Source organism: Chenopodium album, chromosome 6, assembly GCF_948465745.1.
Source record: "Chenopodium album chromosome 6, dcCheAlbu1.1, whole genome shotgun sequence".
Taxonomy (NCBI): domain Eukaryota; kingdom Viridiplantae; phylum Streptophyta; class Magnoliopsida; order Caryophyllales; family Amaranthaceae; genus Chenopodium; species Chenopodium album.
In genome coordinates this window covers 16,148,074-16,175,045 of record NC_137839.1, presented here as the reverse complement: position 1 = coordinate 16,175,045, position 26,972 = coordinate 16,148,074, and the positions used below count along the sequence as shown (strand labels likewise).

The 26,972-nt window shown below is 41.6% G+C and overlaps 1 pseudogene; it reads right to left on the bottom strand.

Annotated features, from left to right (window-relative positions):
* Positions 1-26,764, bottom strand: part of LOC145636725 (choline monooxygenase, chloroplastic-like) — an 83,139-nt pseudogene extending 56,375 nt beyond the window's left edge.
* Between the last annotated feature and the right edge of the window lie 208 nt (positions 26,765-26,972).

The window sequence follows — 26,972 nt, the reverse complement described above, 5'->3', positions numbered from 1 at the left end:
ATAGTCAATCTTGCTCAGTTTGACTTGAGATTTGTGCCACAAAAAGCCATCAAAGGTTCTGCGGTTTCTGACTTCTTAGCAGACTTTCCGCTAGAAGAAGTTGAAAAAGAAGAAGATGAGTACGATTTCCCTGACGAAGATTTACTCATGACCGAAGATGATAGCTGGACACTCTATTTCGATGGAGCTTCAAACCAATAAGGATGTGGTGTAGGAGTCTTGCTTGTATCACCCAATGAAGAGCACATCCCAATTTCCATGAAACTCGACTTTGATGTCACCAAGAATGACGCAGAATATGAAGCATGCATTTTGGGGTTAGAAACAGCTGTCGACTTGGAATTAAGAAACTCAGAATCTATGGTGATTCTTCACTCATCATTAACCAAATCTTCAAGAGATGAAAAGTGAGAAGTGAAAGTCTCGCTACGTATCAAGCTCATTTAGAAACTCTCACGGAGTAACTAGATGAAGTGGAATATACGTATTTGCCAAGAGAAGAAAACCAATTCGCCGACGCACTAGCTAAATTAGCATCAATGGTGCGAATTCCAACTAATACAATAAGAATGCCACTGACCATAGAAAGAAGATATGAGCCGGCTTATGTTCATGCACTGGACGATGAACAAGAACCACAAGAAGAAGATGAAGAGCCATGGTATATAGACATCCTTAATTATGTGACAAGAGGAGAATACCCTCCTAATAATGATAAAAGGGAACGTCGTGCTTTGAGGCTCCTGGCCTCACAGTATGTGCTCATCAGGGGAGAACTCCACAAGAGAACTGCAATGGGAAGAAATCTCTTATGCATAGCCAAGAAAGAAGCACATAAAACCATGAAAAACCTTCATGCCGGTATATGTGGAACACACATGATGCAAAGATGTTAGTCCAAAAGATTCAACGATAAGGTTACTATTGGACTACTATGGAGAGAGATTGTCACGAATACGTCAAGAAATGTATGAAGTGTCAAATCTATGCAAATTTACAGCATGTTCCACCTTCGCTTCTCTACACATATACTTCTCCATGGCCTTTCTCCACTTGGGGCATCGACATCATTGGAAAAATAACACCACCAGGACAAGGGGGGCATGAATTCATTCTCGTAGCAATCGACTATTTCACCAAATGGGTCGAAGCTGCCTCATATGCTAAGCTGACGGCGAAACATGTAGCTCAATTCATTGAGAAAAATATCATATGCCGCTATGGGGTACCACATGAGATGATCAGTGATAATGGAACACATTTCCAAACCGAATGCGCGGAATTATTACAAAAATATCATATCAAGCATCACAGATCATCACCTTACAGACCACAAACAAATGGTGTAGTCGAATTGGCCAACAAAAATGTGAAAACTATCATCGAAAAGATGACAGAAAATTACAAGGATTGGCCAAGTAAGCTACATTTCGCCCTTTGGGGTTATCGAACCTCTGTTCGTACATCAACGGGGGCTACACCTTTCTCTTTGGTCTATGGAGTTGAAGCTGTACAACCAATCGAACTCGAAATCCCTTCTCTTCGAATCGCATTGGAAAGCCAACTAGATGAAGTCGACTGGATTAGAGCAAGATACGATGAACTGGTCTTACTTGATGAAAAACGCTTGCCAGCTTTGCATCATGTCCAAACCTACCAACAGCATATGGCGCGACATTTTAATAAAAAAGTCAAGACGAGGAATATCAAAGAGGGTAACCTAGTGCTTAAGGCACTTCGTAAAAATGTGTTAGATCCAAGAGGAAAATTCAGACCGAATTGGTCAGGCCCGTACATTGTTAAAGCCATCCTGTCTAGCGGAGCGGCACAATTGGTAGACATGGACGGTAATGGTTTCCATAATTTAACCAACTTGGATCAACTCAAGAAATTCTATGCCTAGTCGCATGGGTTCATGACCCAATAGAGCTACGTTTGGCCTGATTCCTTTTTAGGATACGTAGGCAACCCCTCAAGGGGGCCCGGCCACTTTAAAAAAAAATTCCTCCCTCTGTTGATCAAATGTGCGCGTCAGTTCAACATTGCGTCACACCATAAAAAAAAAGGGGAAATTGCCGCGACACGGGACATTCCACCGTGTCACGGTATTGTTCACCGTGGCACGGTGGCCCTGAGCGCAAAAAAAAAAAAAAAAAAAAAAAAAAAAAAAAAGGGGGGGGAAATTGCCGTGACGCGGGAAATTGTAACGTGTCACGGGATTTTTCACTGTGACACGGTGGAATTTCTGGTTTTCCGTTTTTTTTTTTTTAGTGACGCATTCGTTGCGAATTCATTGTTTGTTTGAGGTTTTTTTTTAATTTTCGTTCTTCCATTGCGTCCGACTCCTTGACTCGGATAAATAAAAAAAATATAAAAGTCATTGTAATTTTTTATTTTTAAGGCTGAAATAAATGTGCTATTATTATTAAAATAAATGCGACTACAATTATTGGCATCATATGCCTTATTTTAAATAAAAATTATAAATCATAAAAAGCAAAGCACTATTGATCTAATCTCTCTTCACTGTAGGAACATCCTTCTCTTGGTCAATTAGGTCGGCCTTCACCATTAATGTGTCTTTCGTAGCCCGAACCGTCACACCCCTAGTCGAACTTTCACCCCTTTCACCTTTCTTGAATTTTTTCGGTTGTTTCTCCCTATAGACCATCTTTTCTTTTCCCTTCCCTTTCACATAATTCTTCTTTCTTGGCATTATAGGATTCTTAAACTCAATCCCTTGTGTTCTTGGACCTAGACGATCTTTAGGAGGGGCCTTCTTATTTCCAAGACGACTCTTCACATCAGACTTGCGTGATCCGAATCGTTCCCTCTTACTTCTAGGGTTCAACCCTGCCTTGTATGCACTAGATAAAGGAGGAGGAGCTTGGTCACTTGCAGAAACGGTCCACAAAGGTCTTCCAATCCAATAAGTCTCGTACTTGTGAACGTTACTTTCATGCAACGATACTTCACGAGGACTATCGTTATAGCGTGGAATTACTTGTTCAAGTCCATACTGCCGCATCAATCGAGAAGGGCAATAAAAGGTCAGTTTTGAGATACTAGGAACACGGCAATATGGAGTATCATTCGTGCCAACCATCCTAGTAAGCCTCCACCAAGGCACCACCCAACGAATGGAAAATTCCCTCTTTGCAAAGAAATTTTTCCAATCTTCATACGACATGTTCGCAGAGTAATTCATTTTCCTGCGGACTAGGTCCTTAGGACCATATTTTTCAACATCGTCGGGGGCTTCAAAAAATTCTAAATGCTCCATCAACCAAATCTGCAAAAAAGAGAGAAAAAATCAGTCGTTAAAAAAAAATAATAAATAAAAAAAATATTTGCAGATTCCCGTGACACGGCAGGTTTCACCGTGTCACGGAAGACATCCACCGTGACACGGTGCCTGTTTTGTGTCACGGGGGCTACTCGGACTGTATTTTTACCTGCAGCAGTACCAGAGAGCCCTTCCTGATGGCTTTCCGGTCAGCTTTTACTTCGTCAAGGCCACGAAATGTTTCTCCAAGGCACGTCGGCATAGGAGATCTTCCAGATTCGACATGTTCAAGCACAGACTCTAGACAAGCATGTCCTACCCTACCGTTTGCAAATAAAAGCTTGCTAAACATGCAAAAAATATATGCCCTTCTACGATATACATGATAAGACTCAGAGATAGGGCGATTAAAATATAAATTTGCAAGTTTTTCTAAGTCTACCTCATTACCACAAACAATTCTATTTAAATCTGGATCTGTTAGATTCAGATGGCGTTCAAAATCTTGGTAATAATATTCACGTAGGGTAGGCATGGCAATAAGATTTCTAGCAGGAAATCCAAATATTGCACCGAATTCCTCCGGCAGGGGACAAATTTCATCATAATCAAATTTAGAACAGTGTGTTTCTGGACTCCAATAATCTAATGCTGCCCTAAGAAAATCATGTTCAATAGCTACATGTCGCAGGGCTAGCAAACCCCTGACATGAAATAATTCTAACTCTCTTTTTTCAGCATTGGTCAAAGAATAAGACCAGTCGCGCAATGTAATCAAAATTCTGAGACATGATTATTGAAATATGAAATTCTAAATTATTTTGTGTTTCGTAATTATGCATATCATGAATAAACTGGTCTTATTTTATAGCAAAAGCGCTCGGAACTGCCCAGAATTTATCTTTTCATACGCGTACAACACACCGCTGAGTAAAACGCGCACCGTGACATGGCAAGTCTCACCGTGTCACGGGAACTTTTGCCGCGACACGGCAGGTTCTGCCGTGACACGGTGCACAGTGTCGTCTCACGGCACCTCACGCGTTTTTTTTTTCATCTTTTCCCGTATCTACCCGGATTTTTTTTATAGTATTTTATCTTCTCCGTTTATTTTTCAGTTTTCTGAGAGTTTTATTTCTAATAAAATTCTCAACTTTTTTATCTCTATTATTATCATTTTTTTTATATATTATCTTTATCTTATTTATTTATTTATTCATCACTTTAATATTTTATTTCTCTATCGTTTTATTTATTTTTGCTTGTCTTTATATTCCTTTTTCTTTTGGGGAAGGTAATTTTATTTATTATCACTTTAATTTCTTTATTTCTTTATCATTTTATTTATTTTTGCTTGTCTTTTTTATTTCTTTTTCTTTTGGGGAAGGTCGTACCTCCATTACTCCACTTATATTTTTTGTCGCGTCATTAATAAATACACGATCACACACAATGAGTTTCAAGCACACACTAACACACAATAATAAATACATAAACTATGAATAATGTACAAAAGAGTCATAATAAATAAACATGTAGAGTGTCATCATAGTATGTACAAATAAAAACCCTCGGTCAAAAGTCTCTAGAGCCAGAATCAGTATCATCTCCACCCTGCGAATATGGGAACGGTGAGCCGAAGAGTCCCTCCTTCATCCGAGTATGGGGAGTAGTGTCCCTACTAGTCCTTGTGACCCCAGTAGTAGTCAAACTCAAGGCAGGACCCGTCCAGCCGGAAAATGGTGTAGACTGGCCCAAAGACACGGGAATCGTCGGTGAAGGCATCGTCCCATACATCGGAACTGAGAACAAGCCCGACACCGGTGGAGGAATCCCAGACAATGGAGCTGAAAATGAACCAGGATCCAAGGGAGTCAAAACAAACCCAAGCTCAGGCTGTGGAGGCTGAGAAAACGACTGCCGCTGCCCCTGACTCTGGCTCGTAAAGCGCTGGGAAGACTGAGGCTGCTGCCACTGAGCCTCCTGAAATGGCTGAGTAGTCTGAGGCTCTCGCTGAGAATGAGAACGCCGGTGAATCTCAGGAGATCGTCTACCACAACCAAGCTCCTCCTCGTCCGAGCCTCTATGCCTCGAGCGCGAGCGGGACCTCCGTTGCTCCTGAAAGATACAAAATCAAAAGGTGTCAACAATGCAAAATAAAACAGATGGAAGAAGTAAAAAATGAATGATACCTCAAGAATGTCGCTAGAGCTCCGACAACACGCACCACGCCGAAGCTTGATGATGCAATACTTCAGGGCGTCAACCAGCTTCATAAGTCCCATCATCTCTGGGCGCTTAGGCTGAGGATAAAACAAAGAAAAGTCAGTAACAAGCGGTGTTAAAAGGATGAATAATGTATCAAAAAAAACTTACCGGCTTAAAGACCTCGGGCAGAGACTCCTGCGCCTGTCTGTAACCCTCCGGCGCGTCAGCGATATGGTCCTCGGTGATACCAATCGGCCCTGGATAGCGGACAGACTGAGGAGGAATCTCGATCCTCCCCACAGGGCGAATAGTCGTCTGAAAATATGATCGAATAATCAAGTTATTCGACTATTTAAAATAGAGACTAGTGACGAAGATCCTCAAAAGAAATTATACCCCAGGAAGATGGGGTGGAGGAGCCAGAGAGGGAAGCAAGTCCCGCGCATAGTCACCCTCCATGTGTACAAGCTCCTGCCATGGAAAATTATAGCGCTCTCCCCTGTTTATCAACTCTCTGATCAAGCGTGAGTCCAGCATCGACTCTGGTGGAGATGAGGGCACCACAAAGCGATCGCCGCTATGCTGACGAACGACTCGCTCCCCCAAATACCAGACAAAGCGTCTGGTACCAACCAAAATGGTGCGGTGCGCTGAAAGACGCAAGGCCTCAGGTAGATCAGTCATCCCGGCCCAAGGACGATACTAGACATCAATGGCAACCTGAAAACCATAAAAAAGTTGGCGTGAAACAACGGAAACAACGTCAGAAGGAAAATAACAGGTAACAAAACTAATCCTTACGCCAACAGAAGAGGTGCCTCGACGTAGTAGCCCACGCAGTGCAGGGACGGACTCTACCCGCAACTCTCCTCGATCACGCCAGCTGGCCCCGACAGGGAAATCATGGACCGCTCCACGACGCCGGCGAGGAGCCAAGCCTGGGAAGTACTCGTAGAACCATAGCTGCGATGAAAAGTAATATTTAGCACATGAGTCGAACAAGTTAAAGTGAAACAAAAAGGGAAAAGATCATCACCTCTACGATTCTCCACAGACCACAGACGGTGATGGGAGATTCGTCATTCAGCTGTCGACAGCCATGACGTAGCGATAAGAGAAGATCGGCGTATCCAAGGCTGGCCTAGCTATAGGATCCTATCTCATGGATCCTGACCAAAGAGGGGAGGTAGCAAAGGAGTACGCGTGAACTCCTATCAGGAGAAAGGGTCATAGAGATCAGGATCAGGATGAAGATCCGCACTCGCTGCTCAGCCGACGTATCCTCCATGTCGAAGCCACGAGCTAAAACTGAATCCAGCTCCGATCGTCCGCTCCTAGGACCACCTCGAGACACTGGTCGGGTCCTGATATGTTGAACGATTGGACCCAACAAATCAGGTGCCTCAGCCGATCCCCAAGACAGATCAAACATCTAAGCTACAGCCCGGTCGGTGAAGCGCAGCCCGCTAATCATACTGAAGTCTAGAGGGGTCACCGTCATCTCCCCCCAAGCAAAATGAAAAGTGTTGGTAGTATCCCAGAAATACTCCAACAATGCGCAAACGACCGTTGCACCGCAACCCCGGGGGCTACGAAACCCTACAACCGCCGTATAGAAATATACTAAACCAGCCGATTCCCATAGGGCGTTCGTAGCAGGATCCCTTGTAATGATCTGGTGAAGTAGAGGGATCAAATTGTCGGCTCCAGAACCGTGGTGGCGAAGCGTGCCATCGACTATGCCGGAGAGTGGGCGATGAGAAACATGGTTTTCACGGCAGAAAACCAACTGGTCTATAGTCCACGGAGGTGGAACCCACCTACCTCTACTCGTAGAAGCCTGAGGCTCAGACTCTAAAGCATCGTCGTCCATACCCTCAGGAATAGTGGGAGTGTCCTCCCGAAAAGCCCGACGCCGGCCGTGGGTAGAAAGATCGCAATCTCGTCGCCTAGGCATGCTATTATAAAAATCTAAATGCTTAGCATCATTTTCTAAGACATTTAATTCAAGTTGCGTTTTTATAAAAATAAAGATCTAAATACTTAGCATCATTTCCTAAGTTATTTAGTTATTTATCGAATTATACGCTAAATTTTTACCTCCAGGCTAAAAATTGGCGAAATCATGGTATTTAGTTTCTTCATGACAAACTAATACTACAGTTCTCCTAGCCGCATGATACTATGTTCTCCATGACAATATAGTACATACGCAAAATATGTTTTGAAGTTGCACAAAAACAATGAATCAACACATCATGAAATATTTCACAAGGTTTACCACCATTTTTTCACCATTTCAAGAAGTAACATGAACATCATTTCACAAAAGTAGTACCCAAAAATGGTGATTTGCTCAATTCTCCATCAAAATCATGCAATTTTTGTCTCAAATTTCTCACAAACACACATACATACATATACAAGTAAAATCATGGCAAGAATTTCAACATAAAACCTCAAAATAAAAAATCCCTAAATTGATTTATAAGGATTTTTCATGAAATTACTTATTTGAAGCAAATTCGAGACAAAAATCAAAGGAAACTTACATGGATGCTTGTAGAGAGTCGAAAATGAGGAAAATAGCAAGAAATTAGAGCAAAATTGGTGGAAATTTGAGCTCCAAAAGCTCAAAAAACTTCGAAGATCTGCGCAGCCGCCGTGACACGGTTGATCTTGGTCGCGGCTTGGTTGAAGATCGACGTGTCACGGGGACCAAGTCTCGTGTCACGGGAAGAACAGAGAACGCCGGAGCCCTGTTGTGCAGCAGCAGCACCGACGAACAACAGCAACAACAACAGCAGTAAGCAGCAGCGAATAACAGTAGCAGCAGCTCGCAGCAGAAGCAAAAATAAAATTAAAAAAAAAGAAAGAAAGAAAGAAAAACAGAACCGCCGTGTCACGGTTGCCGTTACCGTGTCACGGTGAGGCCGGACGACCGTCGGTTGACTTAACCGTGGCGCGGCGATTTGTGTGAGCAAGAAGATGAAAATGGAGAAGATAGAGAGAGGAGATGAATAAGGAAATGGCTAAATGGTGAAACAAATGAAGCAGAAGTGTGAATTTAAAGCCAAAACAGTAACCGTTACGAACCCCGTTCACCGTGCCACGGTTACCGTTATCGTGTAACGGTACACTGATGACGTGGCGCGCTGGGATTCGTCGATAAAATGCATAATGATTCACGCGTTGACCAATTCAAACAGCAGGAAAAAAAATGTAAAATATTCCCGTGACGCGGGGTTTCATCCTGTCTGACGGGAGAAGTTACCGTGTCACGGCAAAAAAGCGACGTGGCACGGCAGTTCTGCGCATTGTCAGCGAATATTCCTGGAGTTTTTGACCAGTTTGAATGATTTTTTGATGCAGAAGAGAAACGACAATTTTGGGAGGACCTAGACGAGGTGGTGCAGGGTGTCCACCACTCAGAGAAGTTATATATTGGAGGGGATCTAAATGGGCACGTTGGGGCGAGCCGAGATGGCTATGAGAGTGTCCATGGAGGCTTTGGGTATGGGCAGAGGGACGCCGGTGGTGAAGCTATTATGGATTTTGCCCAATCATATGATTTAATTTTGGCTAATACTTGGTTTAAGAAGAGGGATTCACACTTGATAACTTTTCGGAATGGAGCAAATGCAACTCAAATAGACTTCCTGCTCACAAGGAGCATAGATAGACAAAGTTGCATAAACTGTAAGGTTATCCCAGGGGAGAGTGTGGTCACCCAACACCGGCTATTGGTAATGACTATTCGTCTGAAAGAGAAGGCGAAGAAAAAAGTTAGACAAGAAGAACCAAGGATAAGATGGTGGACCCTAAGGGATGCAAAAGCTAAGGTTTTTACAGAAAAGGTAATTGAAGAAGCGGATTGGGATGGAGAGGTGGATCCGGACATGACTTGGTTACGAATGAAGAACTGTTTCCTAAGAGTGGCCAAAGAGGTCTTAGGGGAAGTAAGGGGAAGAACTTCGGTACAGAGAGATACTTCGTGGTGGAATGAAGAGGTGAAAGCAGTAATTAAGCAAAAAAAGGAATGCTATCAAGCCTTAGGAAAATGTAGGAGTGATGAAACCTTTGCAGCGTATAAGGAGGCTAAGAGCAAGGCAAAGGCAGCTGTTCGCCAAGCAAAAGAAAAGGCATATCAGGAGGTTTATGAAAAGCTTGATTCCAAGGAGGGAGAAAGGATCATTTATAAGATGGCAAAGAGAAGACAAGAGGCAAGGAAGGATATTGGCATGGTGAAGTGTGTCAAAGATAAGAACCAAATGGTCCTAGTGCAAGAGGAGGGCATCAAGGACAGGTGGAAGGGGTACTTCGATGAATTATTTAATGGAAGTAATGGAGTTGTGATAGGAGATACCTCTATGAGTGATGAAGAAATCAACATGGAGTATGTGCGAAGGATTAGGAGAGTAGAGGTGGAGATTGCACTGAGGAAGATGAAACCTAAGAAGGCGGTTGGCCCTGATGGGGTACCGATAGAGGTGTGGAGGTGTTTGGGTAAGATTGGTATTGATTGGTTAACAAACCTTTTCAACAAGATATGGACGGCTACAAGGATCCCACAAGATTGGAGGAAGAGCACCTTGGTCCCGGTTTATAAAAACAAAGGAGACGCTCAAGATTGTTCTAACTATCGAGGAATTAAGCTTATGAGCCATACTATGAAGTTGTGGGAAAGGGTGATTGAACAAAGGTTGAGGGCATGCACAAGCATTTCAGATAACCAATTTGGTTTTATGCCTGGGAGATCTACTATGGAGGCAATCCATTTGATAAGACAAATGATGGAGTTTTATAGGGTAAAGAAGAAAGATCTTCATATGGTCTTTATTGATTTAGAGAAGGCATATGACAAGGTGCCAAGAGAGATACTTTGGTGGGCAATGTTGAAGAAAGGTATCCCACGAAGGTATGTAGACCTAGTTAAGGATATGTATCGGGATGTGTCAACAAATGTGAGGACATGCGGAGGGTTGACAAAAGATTTCCCTATTACAATCGGATTGCATCAAGGGTCTGCATTAAGCCCTTTTCTTTTTGCAACGGTTCTAGATGAATTAACTAGACCAATTCAAGATGAGGTTCCATGGTGTATGCTGTTCGCAGATGATATCGTTTTGGTGGATGAGACTAAGGATGGGGTTAATGTCAAGTTGGAGCAATGGAGGCAAAGGTTGGAATCTAGAGGGTTTAAGCTAAGTCGGAGTAAGACTGAATATTTGGTATGTCGTTTTGGCACTCAGAGGGGGACAAGCAATGAAGTGGTGAGTTTGGATGGAAAGGATTTGACCATGAGTGAATGTTTTAAGTACCTAGGGTCGATCATCCAGAAGAATGGTGACATTGATCAAGACGTGACCCACAGGATTAAGTCAGGGTGGCTTAAATGGAGAGCGGCCACGGGAGTGTTATGCGACCGCAGCATTCCCTTAAAGTTGAAGGGAAAATTCTACAGGACTGCCATAAGACCAGTGTTGCTCTATGGTACAGAATGTTGGGCTTCTAAGAAAGAGCATATTAAAAAGATGGAGGTTACGGAAATGCGCATGTTAAGGTGGATGTGTGGAAACACTTTAAGAGATAGAATCAGAAATGAGGTTATTCGCAAGAAAGTAGGTGTGGCGGGCATTGTAGATAAATTAAGGGAAAATCGTCTGCGTTGGTTTGGACATGTAAGACGGAGACCCGAGGGTGCACCGGTGCGAAGAGTGGAAGAGTGGGACCATGGAGGGATTAAACGAGGAAGAGGGAGACCAAAGATGACTTGGTTGGAAGGAGTGAGGAAGGATATGAAGTGCATGGATTTACGTGAGGATGAAGTTTTGGATCGTAAGGGATGGAGGAGAAAGATTTATGTTGATGACTACACGGAATAATCAAATTTGGTTCATGTTAGCCGACCCCACTTTTGGGATTAAGGCTTTGATTGATTGATTGATTGATTGATTGAATGATTTTTTGAGGTTATTGGGCGGTTATTTTTCGCTGGAATTACGCGGAAAATTCTAACTGAAACTTAAAGGGGACTAAAATTACCATTTTACCCCTAGCAAGCATCAAAGTCTATTTTTCGGCATTTTAAGCACTTAATGTGGTCGGATAATCGACTTAAAATTGTGAATCATCTGCGGCCCACGTTCGGGGATAATCGAACCATCATACACTTTCAAATTTCAGCAATCGTCGGCTTTCCTCAAGCTTGGAAAGCATTATCGGTGGATTTTTCTTCAAGTATAGAAAACCGCCAAGTCGGCTTTCCTCAGGCTTGGAAAGCGTTATCGGTGGGTTTTTTCTTCGAGTATAGAAAACCGCCTAGTTGGCTTTCCTCAGGCTTGGAAAGCGTTATCGGTGGATTTTTCTTCAAGTATAGAAAACCGCCAAGTCGGCTTTCCTCAGGCATGGAAAGCGTTATCGGTGGATTTTTCTTCAAGTATAGAAAACCGCGAAGTCGGCTTTCCTCAGGCATGGAAAGCGTTATCGGTGGATTTTTCTTCAAGTATAGAAAACCGCCAAATTCCTTTGTCGGCTTTCCTTAAGTATGGAAGGCATTATCGGTGAAATTCTTCAAGCATAGAATGACACCAAATTCATACGTCGACTTTCCTCAAGCATGGAAAGTGTCATCCGGTAGGTTTCTTCAGGCTTAGAAAACTACCAAATTCTTCAGTCAATTTTCCTCAAGCATTGAAAGCATTTTAACAAACGTCATCCAGTGGATTCCTTCAAGCATAGGAAGCTACCAAACTCATTTGTCACCGATACACTGGTGTCAGATACGCATTCTATCCCTTTACTCTTTTATCTGTAGAACTAACATTTTTCTGCAGGTATCGGCGTATACAGAATGATTTAGGATCACAGAACGTCTTAAATCATTCTCCGTCCCTATCGACTACTTTGACTATCGTTTTCGAAACTGACGTTTCTACAAACTCAGTCAAAGTGGGGGCTTCTGTACACACCTAAAAATGTCTCCCCAAAACCAAACCCGATGATGAACAACCTTTCACCGCCACTATTGGTCGGGTTCAGTATTTAATCCCGAGAGTGCTTAAAAAATCATATTTGATTAAATTCATATTTTTGAACAGTCCATGGATTAGTCTTGATGTTTGGTAAAAGCATAGTTTTAATTTTAACCCAAACTTATTATTTAATTTTAGCCCAAACCTTTTTTATTTTATTGTTTTATTATTTATTTTTGGCCCAAACCTTTTATTTATTTTTATTTAATTATTTTCTTATTTTAGCCCAAATAATAATAAGTCAGAAAAGGCCCGAAATTATCAATCGGCACTTAAAATGCCGAATAAAATTAGGGTTAAAAATGTATTTAGACGGAAAAACAGGCTGGAATTTCCCGCGCCACGGCAGGTACCTACTGTGTCACGGGAATCCTTCCCGTCTGACGGTGGGATTTCCCGTGACACGGGAAGTCTGTCGTGACACGGGACATTCCGTGTCTTTTCCGCGTAAACCCTTATCGCGTTTTCTATCTCGTTTTCAGAAAATTTCCCGCGTCACACCAAAAATGTACTGTGACACGGGAAAGTGGGTCGTCTGACGGTGGGACTTCCCGTGTCACGGTACAGTTTGTCGTGTCACGGAATACTTTTTTAGGGTTTTTATCATTTTAGGGTTCCGTGTGCTCCCTCAGCACATTTTCCCTATAAATACCCCCTCATTTCTGATGTACGGGGCACCGAGGATTTCTCTGATTTAATTTTCTCTCTTCTATGATTTAGCCTAAACACTAGCCTACCCTTTTCACTTCAAAATTCCTTCTTCAAGTACTCAAAGGAGTCCATACTTTACTCGTGGTTTTGTCCTTAAGCCAAGGCGTGAAAGGTAGAACTGTTTGAGGGTTTGGCCCCAAAATCAACTTTACTTTATTTAATTTAATTTAATTATTGTTTTATTATTTCCTTGAAGTTACTAACTCGTTTATTATTTTGTAGTTGCAAACAAACAGAATCAAAGTAAGGATCATGTTCCTTTTATTTCTATTATTTTTCTAACGATTTTATGATGTTGGAATTGTGATTAAATTGCTTCCAATATTAATGTTTATTCTATTATTTTTATGATCACCATATTGCATGTTAAAGGGAATATGTAATTGAAAATCACGCCTAATAAGATAATTTGGACAACCGGTTTAGGTTCCTTTTTAATCTTGTTAATTAATTCAAGTGATCATTATTTTAGTTAAACCAATTTAGTTAATATTAAACCAATTTAGTTAAATAATAGTTTGGAGCAAATTGAATATTTTGTTTGTATGCCTTTGAGATCACAGGAATGCTTTTCACTATAAGAATCGAGTAGAGGCCAATACGGGCGAATGTGACTCCATGACTCACTTCGTACCATCATCCCCGATCCTCCTTTCGTTGTTCCGAACCATATGGAGTTAGTAATCTCATGGATTATGAATGGCGTGTAACCTTCATGGGTCAATCGTTGTTGCCTTCGTTGTCCCTTTATCGTGGTTGCCTTTTATGATCCGTGAACGGTTTACAAGTTCCTTAAAAACTTGTTGGCGGCTCCCTACTTTATTTGTCCCTAATCGTAATGTCAATTCCCACTTCCTATGAATGCCAAGCATATTCACCACATGCTCTTAACGTAGGCGCCCTTCGAACGACGCCTACAATGGCGAGCAAATTCTTTCAAATTAACTATGCTACCATCTATTATATTTGTTTGATCTTTGTCTTTTAAATTAAAGAAGCGCTCAAAATCCTTATAATAATATTCATTTATTCTAGGGATTACTGCAAGATCTAATGTAGGGAAGCCTACGATAGCACCGAATTCTTCCGGCAAAGGGCTAATTTCATCACACCCTAGTCTAAAACAATGAGTATCCACATCCCAATATTCTAAGGCGGTATGAATAAAATCTACATCAAGATCTACCCCCTTGACACCATAAATACCCCCCATATGAAAAAAGTCTAGCTCTTTTCTCTCCTTGGCAGTTAGAGACCGACACCATTCATGAGTGAAGTTGGTAAAACTTTTAGAGACTAGAGACATGATTATTATTTTTTGAAAAGCTAAGGTTATATTTAATCTGTTGAAATTATGAAGAAAATCGGCTGGGCAGAAGGCTATTTATGCACAAAATTGGCACAGTTTCAATCCGGGAAGGATTCGGAGTCAGCGCTCATCAGCGCCAGTCGCTAGACATTGGCGCCTGATGCCAGAGCCTGGCGCCAAACGCTAAAGGTTAGCGTCTGGCGCTAACCCAAAACGCGTGGCGCTGACGTCTCTTATCATACGAGCTTTTCAAAAACCGCGTTTTTTTTTGCCTGATTCGAGTCTGAACAATGACTTTACGATCTTTTATCCTTTTAATACCCCTTCTTTTTCTTAACTAATATATCAATTATATTAATTTTTTTTCGGATTTTTATTTAGACTTAATTTTTAAGTTTTTGTAAATCCAACATTTTTTTTCTTTTTGGGGGAGAAAGTCGGATACCCTCCATCAATAATAAAAATGACGGAATTTTTGAGCAAAATTAGTAATTATCATAATTCTTTGCACACACAAACATGCACATAAAAATAAAAAATAATAATAAATGTTAAGTAAACTCATAGTAGTATGTATATACAATATGTCTAAATAATAAGTCTAATAAAGGCAAAGTTCTATACAAAGTCAAAATAATAAAAAAGCACAAGAATAAACTACGGCGCCGGAGGACGTACACCCATTAATAAAACTGCGCAGTACGAGGGGTAACCTCTCCACCAGCTTCAGCTCCAGCTCCAGTCTCCTCAGGAGGCGGAAAACTCAGCTCAGGACCCGTCCACCCAAGATCAACCTGAGGCTGAGGCTGCGGAGGCTGCTGCGATGACGAGCCGACCTCGTACATCCCACCACCTCTAAGAGCCGAGGTAGCCTCTCCCTAACCTACCGGCGCAGCGCGTGCACCCTCTGATGAAGAGCCTGAGCCCTCTACCGCCTCGGTCTAGGCAGCCTCAGAACGACCACCCCGACCGCCGAACCAGTACATTGACGTCTCGAGCTAGACCTCGCCGGCTCTCTCCGCACCTCAGGTCTCGCCCGGGTACGAGAAGGAATGGGCTGACCGTGCAAGAAGAAACTAAGTCAGAAACAATCGAAATAGAAGCAATAATGCAAAAAATTGAGAAGGGAAACTACCTCCTGAACGGCGTCGTCGCGACGACACGTAGCCACATTCCTCATCTGAATGAGCTGGCTCCGGAAGGCATCTATACATCGTGCCATCGCCGTGACCACCTCGCGCGAGAACTGTCAAGGAAATAAAGTCAGTGATAATGCATAAATGGACAAAAATTGCAAATAAATAAAGCTTACTCGAGTCTGGTGACGAGGAATCGACTGCTCCATGAAGCGCTCGCCCTCAGGAGCCGGAGAATTCATCTCCTCGATCGGCCCATATGTCCCCTGATAATGGATGGACATACGAGGTGGCACGAACTCAATAGGTCCAGCCTGACAAAAGAAAATCAAAGTCAGTAAAACATTACTTAGGGGGCTATTTAACGGAAGGTAAAAGATGAAAATCATACCACCACCTCCTCATCCAGTACAGGGTCTGGAGCTAACAACGGTAGTAGCTCCTCCTCATAGCACCGCTCAGGGATCGTATAAGATCGCCAAGGGGTACAAGCTCTCTCTGACATGCTCACCAACCTCGCGGCATTGAACATGTGACGCGTTGGAGGAGCAGGAACGACAAAAGTGTCCGAGGAATGCTGAATAGCAACCCTATATGCAAGATATGCAACTGCTCCATATGTCCCTAAGAAATAGCGACGCTCAGTAGTATACTGCGTAGCTAACCTAGGGACAACCAAGCCGGTCCACGGCCAGTACTGCACGTTAGACTCCTGCAAAAAACGCCTATTGGATGAGAATCTAACGAAGATAATACGAAAGTGTTCAAATATGCAAATAACCATACCGAGATGATCTCATCTCGGACATAAGCAGTAGACATTCCAGCACGGCGGCCTCCCCAAGAGGCACTCACTGGAAATCCGCGCGGCAATGGTCTTGCCGGCGCAACCGAGGGAAAGTACTCGTAGAACCAGATCTACAAAAGGAAAAAAGTATCATCAAGTGCTAACCAGAGCTTAGAGCTAAACTTTATAGGAGATAAAGTATACCTCTACGACTCTCCAGAAGCCGGACAGAGCGACGTTCCCCGTGAAGGATCAATGTCGACACGAGTTTCGCAACGCTTGAACAAAGTCAGCATAGGCCAAGCTGGCCCAGTCATAAGTCCCGATCAAGTGTAGATCACGGACCGCAGGTAGGTAGTAAAGCAACACTCTACTACCCTTGTCAGGGGAGAACGTCCCTGACAGCAAGATAAGCACAAAGATGCGCACCCGCTACTCTCGGGTGGTCGCATTATCCTCGAAAGCCGCCGCTAGAGTCGAACGGCGAATGCCCTTGGCGCTGAGCTGAGTCGACTCTACCTCAGAACGAACCCGAACAGAAATCGGACCCAACATCTCCTCAACCTCAGGAGAAAAGACGCTGATCTCGTTGTCAAACAGCAGCGCAACAGAACTAAACTCCAGTCCCGTAATGAGACTGAAGTCGGTCGGGGTGACCATCATCTCACCCCAAGGAAAATGGAAAGTGTTGGTGGTGTCCTAAAAGAACTTCATCAGGGCACGAGTCACGTGCTGACCCCCGCTAGAGGCAATCATGGCCTCCGAGGTCTCAAAAAGCGCAGTCAACCCGCAAGACTCCCAGAGAAGTCTCACCTCTCCATCAATGCCGATGTACATCTTGTACAGGTCGCCCAGGGTATCGCAACATGAGCCATGGTAGCGCGTCCTACCACCCGTAATCCCACGTCGCACCCTCTCAGAAATATAGTGGACGAGGGAGAAGTACAGAGTCCGCACATCCCACTCAGGGAGGGGACCAAGAGAAGTGGATGGGTTGGAGTCTTCCTCTACGGGCTCATGCTCCCGTCGTGCGTCTCGGGACCGTGAACCCGAACCTCGTTGTCTAGCCGTGCTACATTGTGCAAAATCATCATAAATTAAGGTTCTATAGTATCTAAGGTTCTCCTAGCCGCATAATACTATGTTCGCAAAAAAAAAAAAAAAAAAAAAAAAAAAAAAAAAAAACAGAGTACGTAGTACTAAAACATAGCACAATTTCAATTGAGCATACACGGCATTTTCCAAGCATCTAAACAATTTCTTGCAGTACTATGGTAATTATTGTGACAAATTGGACAAGAATTGCTAGCAAAAACATCAAGACTAAGCCACATTGTCTTCCCGACCTTAAGAGGTCCAACAATGGTGATTTGTTCGTTTCTTCACCAAATTGAGTCAAACAAGTCTCAAATTACTCCCAAGGCAATATATAAGCATAATCAATCAATTTCATGGCATAAAATTTGATAAGAAAAGTGAATTAAGCAATTCAAGTTTCGAATTTTCAAGAAATTCGTGAATAAACATGCGCAAAATTCATTAAAACCGGAGTGAGTTTGGAGAAAAATTACATAGATTGGGAAAATGGATGGCATAAGCTTTGATTTGCAACAAATTTGAGCAAATTCGGTTAAAAAACGAACGACCACGAGTGAATTGAAGATTGCGGACGATTTCTCGAGCAAAAATGAGCAACAACAGTGAAAATAAAGAAGCAGAGGTATATATGGAAATCCCGACTCTAGCGCCAAGCGACTGGCCTTGGCGCTAGACGATAAGGCTTAGCTCCTGGCGCTAGTGCCAGCGTCTGGCGCTAGAGCCAAATATGAGGCGCCAACAATATTTCAGCGGCGACAGAATGTTCAGCCACTCAGTGCGGTTTATTCAACCTCTTACAGCAATTTTAGGTTCCTTGGTACGCCAGTTAGCCCCTCTAAGCAATTTGACATGATTTAGTAATTGACTTGATTACATAAAGTGATCGACCTGATGAATGATCGTCTCACTTAGTTTAAAGCGCCTAAGCATTGGCTCATTGCAAGGCACCGACATACTGGTTCAAAATACAGCAAAAGGCACCGACATATTGGTTTAAAATTTGGCATAAGGCACCGACATACAGGTTCACAAACATCAAAAGCGCCAACGTACTGGCATAGCGGAAGCAAAGTTCAAGCGAGCTTTTAAAGATCGACAAGCGTGGGTCTTCGGTAATTTTCCTCGGATTATTATTGCAACAAGTGAGGATAGCTTCAGGCGAGGATATCTTCGGCAGCGTTCCCTAGCTTGCGGAGAGTTGTCACAAACAAATGGAGGTGATTTCAAGCAAAGTTGTCTTCGATCGTGTTTCCTGGCTTGCGAAAGATGGTCACAAAGTGTTAGAATGTTGTTTCAAGCGAAGCAATCTTCGATGGGGTGTAACCTTCACCCATTGAACGGTTTACAAGTTCCTAAAACTTGTTGGCACTCTTTTGCTCTATCTTCTTTCCCTTTGGATGCCACCGTACTTTAGTGTATGATCACGGTGGGGTTCAAGCTAGGGATAATGCTTGAAATATTCCATACAACTGGGATCTGTGCAATATGTATGGCCGCTTGACTGTCAAAAATAATTGGTATAGCACGAGGATGTTGAAAACCCAAACTCAAGAGTAGGCCCTTTAACGATTTCATTTCCATTGTTAAAGCCGACAAGGAACGATACTCAGCTTTGGCGGAGGAAGTAACCACCGTGGGTTGCTTCTTGGATTTCCAAGCAATTAGAGAGTGGCCCAAGAAGACTAACTACCTTGATAATGAGCGGCAAGTTAGGGAACATGCTGCCCAGTCCGAGTCACACCATCCATTAAGGGTGAGAGCATTGTCCGACCGCAGCAATATACCTTGACCCGGAGTGCTCTTCAAGAAACGAACAACCTGTAGTTCAGCCTCCCAGTGAGCTTGATGTGGAGCTTGCATATATCGAGAAAGTACATGCTTGGGGTAAGTTAAGTCAGGCCGAGTGACAACCAAGTAGACCAAGCGCCCAACCAATCTTCGATAAGGTTCAGGGTCTGTGAGAAGCGAACCATTAGCTCGCGCCAAGTGATGATTTTTCTCAATAGGAGTCATGGCCGGTTTTGATCCCATAAGGTCGGATTATGAGATTATATCAAGTGCATATTTGCGTTGACATAAGAATAAACCTGTACTACTTCTTGCTACCACAATGCCAAGGAAGTATTTGAGAACTCTTAAGTCCTTCATATGAAAACAAGTACTTAAATAATTTTTGAACAATTTCAAAGCTGTAGAATTGTTCCTTGCAAAAATTAGATCATCCACATAAACAAGAATGTTAAGTTGAATTGATCCTTTTGTATAAGTGAATACGGAGTAATCCGAGTATGATTGTAAAAAACCATACTTCTTCAAGGTCGTAGCAAGCTTGGAAAACCAACACCGAGGAGCTTGTTTGAGGCCATATAAAGACTTTTGAAGACGAAAACAATGCCCAGTTTTATCGCTAGTGAAGCCTGGGGGAAGTTTCATGTATACTTCCTTATTTAAGTCACCATGAAGAAACGCATTATGCACATCCATTTGATGCATTTCCCAGTTCTTTGAGGCGGCAATAGCAAGGAATGCACGAATCGGGGCATCTTGACAACCGAGGCAAATGTCTCATCATAATCTATGCCTTCATTTTGATGGTTACCAAAGACAACCAATCTCGCTTTTAATCTTTCAACACTTCCATCGGTGTTGCATTTGATTTTGTACAACCATTGACTTCCAAGAGCCTTTTTCCCAGGAGGTAATTTCTCCAAGGTCCACGTGCCATTAGTTTTAAGGGCGCGCATTTCTTCTTTCATAGCCAACTTCCAACCATTATCTTGCATCGCCTCTTTGAAGGATTGTGGGTCTTTGCCTCCTGTTATTGCTGGAACAAAATTTTGGTGTTTGTAGAAAACTTATCACAACTAGCTTAATATGATATAGGATAAGGCTTACGTGAGGGAGGTGGAGCAATTGGGTTGAGTGATGCTTCGGATGGACTATTTCGAGCAACATGAGTAAGAATAACAAAGTCCTTGAATTTGCTCAAAGGAAATTTTGTAAGGTGACCACACCCAATTAAGTCAGGTGTCGTGGCACCCTCTGCTTCTTCCTCCTAAGCTGCTGCCGTGGCTGGGGGGCTGGGATGAGCAGCTGTTGTGGCTACAGGTGAGTTAAGTTGTGCACCAGTCGCTTGTGATGTCGAGGGTGGTGGTGCGAAAATCACAGGTGGCTACTGCCGTGGTAGCCCCTCATCATTGTCTTCGAAGGTGTGAAATTAATACTTATTTTCACCCAAATTAATTGTGGCAGTCATAGCATCAGTAGTAATGTCAATGTTGGTACTTTTGACATTCAAATAAGGGTATACATCCTTAAAAATCGTACATCACAAGACAAAAAGAATTCCTTTTTATCTAAGTAAAATAAATAACATCCCTTATTCCCAAAGGGATACCCAACAAAGACCATTTACGAACGACTTGCAAACTTATCACCTTTTGCTCTTTGATTATGAGCAAAGCACAAGGAACAAAACACACGTAATTCACTAAATAAAGGTGGGGAGCCAAACAACATTTCATAAGGTGTTTTATTGTTTAGGAGGATAGAAGAAGTACGATTGATTATATGTGCTGCCGCTAGAGCACACTCCCCCCAAAAATAAATTGGTAACCCCCCTGAAATCGAAGGGCTCGAGCAACATTGAGAATATGTTGGTGTTTTATCTCTACCCTCCCATTTTGTTGAGGGGTTCCTACACACAAGGTTTGAAACAAGATACCTTGGGAAAGGAAATAATTTTTCAAACAAAAAAATTCGGTGCCATTATCACTTCGTACAATTTTTATTTTCTACGAAAATTGCCTATCAATCATGGTAATAAAGTACATAAAAGTCTTAAAAACTTCCGTTTTATCAATCAATAAATATATCCAAACTGCACGTGAGTAATCATCCAAAAAAGTTAAAAAATAATGAGCACCACAAGATGAGGGTTCGACATATGGTCCCCATAAATCACAACGCACTATCTAAAAAAATGAGAAGCTTTATTTTCACTTAAAGGAATTTTGTCTCTAGTGTGCTTAGAACGATGACACACATCACAATCTTTATTTAAATGACCACTAGAATTGCTAAGAAAAGGAAGTAGCTTTACAACACTACTAGAAATAGGCTTATTTCCGACGGACTGGTTCCGGTGGACATGAAAATCCGTCGGAAACATCGAAAATTCCGATGGATTTTTATTCCGTCGGTTATTTCCAATGGACTTTAACAATCTATATGTATAGATATATGTATATATATATATATATATATATATATATATATATATATATATATATATATATATATATATATATATATATATATATATATATATATATATATATATATATATAATATGTATATATATGTATATATATATATAATATGTATATATATGTATATATATATACGCGCAAAGGTAATTGCTAGTCGTAGAGCTAGAAGCAAACACCTATCTCCTCTTAGCCCTTGTTGCTTCCGGAGCTGTTATCTCCTTAACGCTATATTTATCTTCATTCTTTTTTATATCATTGTTGGTCGATCACCTGTCGATCTAGAAGCATTACACCACCATCACCACTCGTGGTTCACGTCTTTCGAAGAACTAGAGAGAAAATCTGGTTTGCTAGCTTGGCCGAGAAGATCTTTTCCGTTATCTTACCTTTCCCATTCATTTGATTTGCTCTTTCCTTAAGCTTATAATAAGCAACTACATACCTCCTACTCTTGATAGGACCCTTTTGGGGATTTGGTGTTTTGAGCTAGGTTTTACGGCTTCAGTCCGATAACCGAGAGCGAATTTTTCAATTCCTCTGGTTACAGCGAGTTGGACCTTTTAGAAATGACAAACGAAGACTTAAAGTCTGGAATGCTAACGTCTCGCGTTTTGAACAGCACTACTATAGCTATTGTCATTCTGTATGCGCAAGAATCTGAACTTCTCCACTTCCCACCTAGAGCAGCTTCGCTCGCGGTGATCTAATTATTGGACTAGCTGAACTAAGACTAAGTAGATCTTCTAGAACGACTGCCGGACCATTCCATTCATTGTCTTCTTATATATATATATATATATATATATATATATATATATATATATATAAGAAGACAATGAATGGAATGGTCCGGCAGTCGTTCTAGAAGATCTAGAAGATATATATATATATAAACCTCCCCTCTTAAAACCCTAAACCAACCCGCCTCTTCTCTCTATTATTTCCTCCTCCTTCCTCTTCTCTCTCCTCCGCCCCCCTCCTTCTCTTCTCTTCTATTATTTCCTTTTCTCTTCCTCTTTCCTCCACCCGCTCCTCCTCTTCTCTTCCTCTCTCCTCCTCCTTCTCTTCCTCTCTCCTCCTCCTTTTGTTTCTCTTTCTCTTCGCCTCTTTTCTTCTCGACGGAAAAAATGGATTTTTTTTCCTTGATGGTCGGATATAGACTCTTTAATGGTTGTTTGGCCGGCATATATAGGTGTTGTGTAGTTAATGTTATAGAAATTAATGGTTTTTTGGTCTAATTCGACCATGAAAAGTCTAGATCTAGCTAGACTTTTCATGGTTGAATTTGGCCTATTTAGACCAAATTCAAGAATTTAAAGCCAACTTAGGTTATTAAGGTGGGTTTTCGACTCTTTAATATTTATTTTGTTTTTTTTTAATATTGTTGGTTGTTGGCTTGTTGTTGTGGTGGGTGTGTTTGTGGATTTGGTGGCTGGTACAGATCTAGTTGATGTGGTGGCTTGTTTTTTGTAATTATTATTGGTTATTATTTTTTTTCGTGGTGAGTTGGTCGGGTTTAGGTGGACCGTGATGGGTGGGTTTAGATCTGGGTTTAAGTGGGTCGTGGTGGGTGTTTTTAGATCTGGGTTTAGTTTAGGAGGGTTAGGGTTAGGTTGGGTGGGTTAAGGAGGTGGGTCTGGTTAGGTTAGGGTTAGGAGGGGTTGGGTTCGGTTAGGACTAGGAGGGGTCTGATTAGGTTAGGGCTAGGAGGAGTTTGGTCAAGTTAGGGCTAGGAGTGGTAGGGTGTTTTGGTTAAGGTGGGTAGTGGTATGGTTCAGATAGTTCGGTGGGGGCGAGGTTGACAACGGCGTTTTGGGTGGTTGGAGGTGGCGATACGCCGTGCTGGTGGTGGCGGCGTTTTTTTTTAATAAAAAACAACTTTCCGACGGATTTTAAAATTTTGTCGAAAATTTTCGACGGACTTTTTCGGTGCCGGAAAATCTCATACGAAGGAAAATTCTGTCGGAAAAGCGTTTCAGGCGGAATAGGTGGTTTTTCCTACCAAGCCGTTTCCGGCAACCACTTCAGACGGAAATTTCGTCGGAAACCCCTTTTCCAACGGATTTCAGGGTGTTTTCGACAGATTTTTTTCCGTCGGAAATGGGATGTTTTCTAGTAGTGCAACTTTCTCGGAAGGGTGGCCTCACCGTCTATGCCAAAGTTTCAAGGCGGATGAGTCTTTGACAGATATGGCTGCAATTGATGCCTCCTCCCGAAGGTAGTATAGTCCATCCTTGAGATCACCCGTTCCAATCACCTCCCTCGTGCGTTGGTCCTGTATATTACATATTGTAGAGTTAGTTATGACTTAACAATTATTAGTATAGCACAATTTTGAAACCGAAAATCAAGTTACAATTTAATTTGGGAACAAAAAGAACATTATGAAGTGTAAGTTTGTTTGTTAATTTTACGACCCCTTCTTTTATGACAACAACATTTTGGCCATCCGGGAGTCCACCATTGCATGAAGGGACATCACGCACTTCCAACAAGTAAGATAGATCACCGGTTACTTGATGAGAGCTACCAACGTCAGTTATCCACTTACCATTCACACGATGTGGTGGTGGCGAAGTATTAACCATAACAGCTATCACGGCTTGCCACTGATCGGTGGTGAATGGCGGAACATGAGCAGCAGACGCGGGAGCAAGGGTCAAAGAAGTTGCAGCGTTTGGGGGGGTGGCGGCATTGGCCTTGATAGGCGCGCCTCGTCCTCAGCTGCCCCCTTTATTATCCTCCTTCGAGTCGTACTTCTCAATGTACCACGAGGGAACACCATGCTTATCAAAACATGAAGTAGCATCGTGACCCTTTTGTGACAATATGTGCACACTAACGCAGCTCTCTCCGCACGCGAAAGTCGTGGCTTGGAATTGTTTTCCATTCGAATCGCAAACCCAACCACTTTAGGGGTTCTTCTTTGATGTTTGCAATTCCCTAAACACGTTCTTCTTGAGCAATTGTTTGGAAGGCTCTATTCAAGGTATGTAAGGGGTCTTGAGATATAAGAGTAGAGCGGCATAATAGTCATAGTATAACCCACGTAAAAATGGTTTAAGATGATCACCCTCGTGCCGATTTGCGTGTTGTTTTCCAACATCACAAGTGCACTTACTGCACTTACAACTAACAAAGGCTCGTGTTTATCAAGCTCATCCTATAGAACTGAGAGATTGCTAAAGTACACCGCAACATGCATTTATTTTGTTTGTTCACAACGATTAATTTTGGATTTAATTTGCTGAATGCGAGGGCCGTTAACAAGACCAAATCTTTCGTGTAAATCATCCCAAAGCTTCTTTGCATTGTCATAATTGGATAGCATAGACCTCACCTCCGAATCAATTGTGTTCATAAGCCAAGACACAAGTATACAATGTATTGTTACCCAATCATCCTTCGTGCAAGGGGGAACATAGCTTGTGATGGTACCATTGAGGAATCCGAATTTCCTCCTAGAAGACAATGCTATGAAGATCGCATGAGACCAATCATTAAAATTGTTTAGTTTTAGTCGTTGAGAGTTAATGAAAAGGCCTGGACGATCTTAGGGTTCAAGGTAGAATGGTGAGTTAGGCTCGATTTTTGGTGGTGGCGGTGGCCTGTCATCGCCAACCATGATGTTAGGAAATTTAAAAAAAATTATTAAAGCAGTTAGGGCTCTGATACCATGTTAAGATTAATACTCAATTGCTTGATCATATTATTTCACCATCTCAAATATTTATACAATTCCTCTCCTTGAGCTATAAGGAAAAGATTATATTAAACCTTATGAAACTAGAAAACTAATTATTCTTTCCTAAGATAAGATAGTAAATATAGCAAGGAAATATATCTTGCCTAACAATAAAGATATTCCAAAGATACTATTATATCTTTCCTAACAACATACCTATATAGTCACTCTTTTATTTTTTCTATTAAACACACCTATAGGAACATAAATAGTAGTTAGATTAATGGATTGTGAAAGTTCATAGAAAATTGTGGGTGTTAGGGCAGTAACGTACTCCTTTGAATCACTTATTGAAAAAAGGTAACATAAACTTAGTTTTCATAGGAGATTGGTGTCAAATATTTCCATTATAAACTGTATATGAGTATAAATATTCAAAGAAGAAATCTCACCTTCAACGATGCATCAAGAAAGTAGTCGAACACCACTTGGAATCCCAGTGGGATAACAAGGTTGGTATCTATCCAATGGCCATAGAATTTTCATATTAGATTAGTTGTACATGAAAAAGAGGTCTAGGTCTCAAGGATGTTAAAACATGCAAGAAACTACAGTTGTAAGAAATGAAGCCACATCAACTTCATAAATGAAAGAAATATTCACCTGTTAATCACGAAGTTAGGATAGATAAATGCATAGAATGCTTTCGATCCAAGTCTGTCAAATTCACCATCACTTGCACATCTTTGGATGCTAACTTTTTCAAAACTCTAATGCAATAAACTAGATGTCAGAATAGATTTTAATATTATTAATTTATTATAGAATTCAGTTCCCCTTAATAACTTGCTTTCATAAAAAAATATAGGAGATTAAAAAAATATTTTAGGAGGGTGTTAGTGTGTTACGGAATCTAAATACAAGCTCAGACCTTCCAGTTACACTCTAAGGTGTACTCACGTTTACAAATGTAACTCAGAGAGGTGTCAACTCCACTAGAACTAAGCAAGCCAGCGGAACTGCCAAGCAAGTCATTCTCCATGATTCCAAAATCAAATTCCTTCTCAAAAACACCTAGGTAGACAATAATAAATGGCCCCCGTGTAGCAACGCTTATGGGTACAAGCCCATACTCCTAAAAACAAGTTGGAAATTAGTATAAGAAAGAACATTAGGATTGTGAACATCAAGTTAAGAAATATTGCATACCTTAGTATCAAAATTTCGCAATCCTGTAATTCATTCTTTGAGCCTTCAAGAGTGTTAAAATCTGCAATTCAAGCAAATTTCCTTCAATAATTCTATAGAGAAGTTTTAGAGAGAAAAAGTAGAGAGAAGAATTTTGGGGAAAGATTTTTATTATTGAATGAAAAAAAAATGAAGAATTACAACTCTAGGACTATTTATAGCTAAGTATATAAACTTGATACAGCAATAATATTAGCTA